Raw genomic sequence first — 6,238 nt, 5'->3', positions numbered from 1 at the left:
CTTCAAACTGAATGCTTGTTCAAGACGTAACTTGTCCATAGAACGTTGGAAAAGTTATTTAAAGTGAACTAAACGGGGTACGCATCGCGAGATAGAATGTCAACCGTTGCAAACAATTGAGATTTTAACAATGTTCTTGTAATTACTGGTTCCCACCTGCTAGAGAGTACTAATATGCGTTCTTTAAACTTCCAATGTAATCCCTGACGAGGAAAACTGATGCTCGTTTAGCAGTGTAAATCCGATCGAAATATGTGTCAATTACGTAACCATTAAACAGGCAACACTTTTCTTCGTCATGCATTACATTCGAAGTTTAAAGAATGTAGATTAGTACCCTATAACGGCTGATTCATCTTGACCGAGCACTCAACTTGTAGCTGAAAGAACGTAGATTAATCTCCAGTCAGTGGCAATAACAATAAACGACCAGAACACTGTTAAAATCGCACTTTATTTGCAACGGTTGACACTGTATCTCGTCATGCGTACCCCGGTTAGTTCACTTTGCACAGCTCTTACACCGTTATACGGACAGCTTTCGTTTAGCTGAAGCACTCAATTTGTAGCTGAAAGTACGTAGATTAATCCACTGTTATTGATAATAACAATAAACGGCCGGAACACTGTTAAAATCGCATTTAATCGCGGAATACCACTATTTTTTTTAACGGTGGCGCCATCCGTGGCGAATCGGTGAAACTGCCAACCAATTATATGGCTAGCAGTTTCAGCGTTTCGCCACGGATGGCGCCACCGATCGAAAAAATAGCGGTATTCCGCGATTAAATGCGATTTTAACAGTGTTTTGGTTGTTTATTGTTATTATCAATGACAGGGAATTAATCTATGTTCTTTAAGCTTCAATCTGAATGCTTGGTCAAGACGAATGCTGTCAGCATAACGTTGGAAGAGTTGTCCAAAGTAAACTGAGCGGGGTACGCATGACGAAATCGTTACAAACAATTGTGTGTTTAACAATGGTCTTCTAATTATTGGTTCCCAGTCGCTAGAAAGTACTAATGTACGTTCTTTAAACTTCAAATCTAATGCGTGACGAAGGAAAATGATACCGTTCAGCGGCGTAAATGCAAGCAAAACCAGTTGCAATTTGGGTTGCCGCTCCATAAGGGTAAGCGTTAAGACAGGTATAAATAATTTTACCCGTTAATTAGTCAAAGACGGCGTAAGGGTCAGTCGTCTCGAACGAGTTGAAGTGTAATGTATAATGAACAATATTTTTCCCCCAGTTATTCCATAGAAGGAAGACACGTATCAACATTTAAAGCCATAAAACGTTTAACACTACGCCTTCGACTTGCGACATTTTTCTAGGCTACGTTTACTTATCTTTATTCATTTTTAAGACTCTTTCATGAGAAAATGTCCGTAGGATTCTGTGGTATGCAGACAAGAGGAGGATTCAAGGTTCAGTAAAATTATTTAATGAATTATTAGTAAAATTATTTATGCCTGATCATGTACATATGTACAATCATACTCGAATTACAAATAATAAAGACCTCTGTTCTTTCTTTGTTCGTTTATTTCGACATTTCAAGATGTATGGACAATTATTACATAATAATTATATATATTTATATATGTATAATGAGAGAACATTCTCCTCTCGCGACATTCCCCTTCTCATCCTCGGGAAATCCCCCACCTCTATTTCACTCATTCGCTCCTTCTCACACACTCCCACTCTCTCACACTTTCTCTCACTTTCTCTCTGTCTTTGTTCCTTCACGATAAAAGAATGAAAAGGTAAAAGTAAGAAAGAAACGGCGTCGATTCGTCCAGTCTCTATGAATGATTTTTACGAAACGATTCGATCTTGTGGGCGCGTTATTTCTTTTATATCGTTCGATCACAAAGACTGCGAAATCTTTTCCATAGTTTTTTTTTTCTTTTTACTTTTGTTTTTCGTTATACCATTCACGTCTCTTATTATCATTTAGCGTTTATCGATAAGATTATGATCGTTACCATTAATCGTTACAATTACGATAATAACACTAGTGTTTAGTAACTCCCGGTACTTGTCCCACTCATACGTCTATTCGCCCCCACCACTCGCGGCCACCTATGCCCACTCCAGAAATCATGGCGGCAAATTCAAATCGCGCGAATTAAAATTTTAGCTATATCGTCAGAGTTTTCGATTAATGTTCTCTCTCTCTCTCTCTCTCTCTCTCTCTCTCTCTCTCTTTCACTCTCACTCACTCTCTGTATTATTCTAATTCTTTTGTTCCTTTATCCTCTTTGAATGCTTGACAGAAATTTTCTGACGACACGATAGTTTTTCATTCTTTGTCCCTTCGCTGAAACTTGCTCTCATGCACTCTCTTTCTCTCTTACACACGCTACCTCGCTTCGTACGTCACGTTCCCTCGTGATCGTAAAAAACATTTTTCTTTCTCTTATCATCTTTCTCTCTGTCAAACAACGTTTTCTCGTCGATTCGTGTTCCTGTTGCGGATTTAATTGCGGCCTGAAAATCCGCGATCTATCAATTTTTGTTAACCGATACGTTCTCGAGATTCGAACGACCTGTACAGTAAATCATCGATGAGTGTTCAGAAGTTATCACCACTAGTGGGTGCTTCCAGTGCCTAAGTGCCTTCGGACAATAATCGATCATTTACTGTAAATATTGTTTCGAGAAGTGTCAAATGAGTTTCGTTAACAATTTCGAAATCGATAATCGGGAGATGATCGTGGAACGATGTTGATAAAAACGTGTACCGTATTGAGAAATCGATTCTCGTCGAGTTTGGCTCGATGGACAACAATTGAGCGAGGAGAAATATATAAATATGTATTGTACGGAATTTGAAGGAGTCTGTATAGATGGCCTCGATAAATCCCTGAATTTCACATGTTCGACGGAATGAAAACGACGAAAGAAAGAAAAGCGCTGACGTGATTGCAATATAAATAAACGTAAAAACTAGAAAATTATTTCAAAAACGAGGAAAAAATAAAACTGCTTTTCAAAATGGCTCTCGATACAATTTTTCTCATTTTTCTCGTTCTTGTTCGACTAAAAGCACCCTCAAGATACTGTTTGGCAAGTTCTCGACTAGGGGCTGGTACACAATGGTTCACTAGTTTTCGTAGACCTGATCGGGGGAAATAAAATTCGAGAAAAGTTAAATTTCAAAAAATCACACAATTTCTGAACCAAAAAAAAAAAACAAATACATATTTTAATTCAATTATTTTTTAGTATTATAATTCGCTGTAACCCTCTGAAATACAATTTCTTTTACAAAATTGTACCATTGCGTGTTAAAATATCCAGCAGCCTTTTGAACAAAATTTATGTAGATTATATAATTTTGAATAGTGTAGCTACAGTTTGGCCAATCAGAGAGTTAATTTGACTGAATCATTCACATGTTTCTACTAATTATTTTTCACCAATGTAATTATTATTGTACCATAAACATGTTGTTGCTGCACTGACAATAACTGTTACATTAATTTATTTATACTAATCAGCATTATCAAGTAAAATTTTAGTGTTTTATTACTAGTGTTGAAACATTGATTTAAAGAGCGGCGGCTTCTCAGCATCTACTGTTTAAATCAGTCTCTTTTCTAACCAGATTGTAGCTCAGACTTTCAAGCTTCCTGCTTGTAACTTCTCGCAAAATATTTTTTACTCACGCTGACATAAATGTCGTTCGAGTTACCATCGAACTAATACGTAAATTAAACGAAATAATCGATGAGTAATTAAATACAGTACATTCTAAAATCATGTTTTTGAATTTCCCGCCTCGAACAAAACGTCGAGTCTACATTACCGGCTGAACATTAGCCCGTTATAAATAGAATATTTTTTCTTTTTAATCTAAAAACTTTCACTACATCCGACTACATATGTACGTGCAAGTCATTTGATATATCCTAATTAATGGCCAGATTAAACACCAATTAATATTCAACGAAAAATTTCATTCGTATGCAAAATTAAATCCCCGATCGTGCTTTGCACGAGCTAGTACGTTCTTCATTTTTTTTTCCTAACTTGACTAGAAATTCTATATGTGAAATAACGACGGTGATAGTAATACTATTCTTTTATCCCTAGATTTTAACTAACGATATATAAAAATAATTCTCAAAGTCGGCATAAAAATGAAAACATCAATCGAGGTCGAAATGAAAAGAACGTTCTCCTCCTACATTTGAGTGCACGTAGGTCTAAAGAAATTTGAACGTTCCACTGTTTTTTGGCCTCCGTTTCACATGCAATTCGGATTGTTTGTCGAGAATACCTTTTTAATTATTGTTCTACTCGATTCTTTGGTTCTTTTTGGTCAAATACCCCTCTCAGTTATCGATTAAATTACGATTAAGTAGCGTGGAGTTGCAACTGCAACATTGTCCCCTTAAAGCAAAATTTGTTAACAATACTTCGTTTGTTAAAAAATCGTTTAACTTGTTATAGGTGAATCTAAAAAACGGATTTGTCGTTCGAGAGAAATCGAATCGCTCTTTGGTAGATTAATCGAAATTCAAAAGATTCCTTGCAGCTGCAATTAATTATATATAAATTAAAATCAAAGGACACTGTACTTGTATGTGGAATGTTTCATTTGTGTTTTGCTCGACTTTTCTGGTATCCCATCAGAGCCAATGAAAATTCACTTAACAAAAAGAATCATAAAAATTTGCCATTAACTGAACATACTATATATGCTTTTAAAAGTGAAATCAGTGACGTCGAAAAGAAAAGATTTTTTCTCAAAAATATTTAGTTGCCAGGAAGAAACTAAATGGCTTCAACGCCGGAAATTCAAGGATCGCAACTTTTTACCGTCCTACTTCGTTCGCTGAAACTTTCCTCGAAGTATGTGCGCGCGCGCGCGATTGTGCGAAATTTTGTGAAAATGTGCGTACCGATGAAACGAGACGACCTTGAAAAATATCAGTTGCAAAATCCTTAGAAGATAAAACAATTATCATCCCCGAATTCTTTTTTTTTTTTTAATTTTCATTTTTTGAAGTTATATATGTTGTCCATAATTATCTAATCGGATAAATTATACTTTCGCAAATACTGATTTTCATTTACAAAAAGAAATTGTCTCATGTTGATGAAAAAATCTCTTAGTTTTTCACCTGATGCTGACTCTGACCAATCGTCTGTTTTTACGGTCCAATTTCCTAATCCATAGGACTGACCAATAATATTAGTTGCAACTGATTGATACGCAACAACTGCAAGCATGTATAATTAATCGTCGACTTATGCGTGATCCGTGCGATCGATAATGAACGTAACACAGTAGAAGTAAAGCTAGAACGTTGAATAATAATTGTACAAGAGCGAAAGGGATTATATGTATATTACAACGTGTTCCGGCTCTTCTAGGCAGAAAATCATTTTTACAAAGGACAGTTTTTATACGATTAATTAATTTTTCAATAAACGTATACAGTCTTTTCATACATTTACCTAACTATGTTTTTTATGTTTCTTTATAAATATTGATAATTCGTGAAAAAATGAAGAACAAAGTTCCTTTGATGATTGACGATATCTAGTCTCGATCCTTAATTACAGTAATTTTTATTATTGAACTACAGAAGTTTCAGAGTTAGTTGACTGAGGCCATCCCCACCATTTCGCCCTGCTGACCACGCCTACCTATACACCGAAGAGACCTGAGAAACTACAAATAACCTCGACCTGATCTAATAAAAATTTTAGTAAAATAATATAATTAGTTCCATTGATTCATTTATTTAAACATGACCTCAAACTTAAGGAATCACTGAAAAAGTGGATCAGATAATAGTATGAATCACTCTGTATACCTTTATTACTATATGAAATTATTAATGCTGCTTGCTTGGAAATTATCATCATTAATGTATCAACGATTGTCTGCCTAAAATGAGCTCCATGCTCCCACGTGTCAGTGACTCGGCAATAAAACCAAGATGGAGGAACCCTTGGATCCAAGTGTGCTTCGTGATTGGTCTTTGTGCGATTCGTCGCGAAATCCATGAAAAATCTGGATCGATCTTTGGTGAGTTCCCTTTCTTCTTGGACTTCAAACTATCGTTCCTTAAGGATCCTGATCACTTATGAAATTCTTTCCTTTGTTTATACAAAACATTGTTAAAGAGTACTGAGTGCTTATTGATTGACGGACCACATTAACCCACTTCAGAAGTTCATGGTAGCATTCAGAAGAAGTGAATCTTCAAATTA

The sequence above is a fragment of the Dufourea novaeangliae genome, unplaced genomic scaffold (assembly GCF_001272555.1).
Source record: "Dufourea novaeangliae isolate 0120121106 unplaced genomic scaffold, ASM127255v1 scaffold19, whole genome shotgun sequence".
Taxonomy (NCBI): domain Eukaryota; kingdom Metazoa; phylum Arthropoda; class Insecta; order Hymenoptera; family Halictidae; genus Dufourea; species Dufourea novaeangliae.
The sequence above is the reverse complement of the archived record's forward strand: the minus strand, read 5'-3'. Positions refer to the sequence as shown.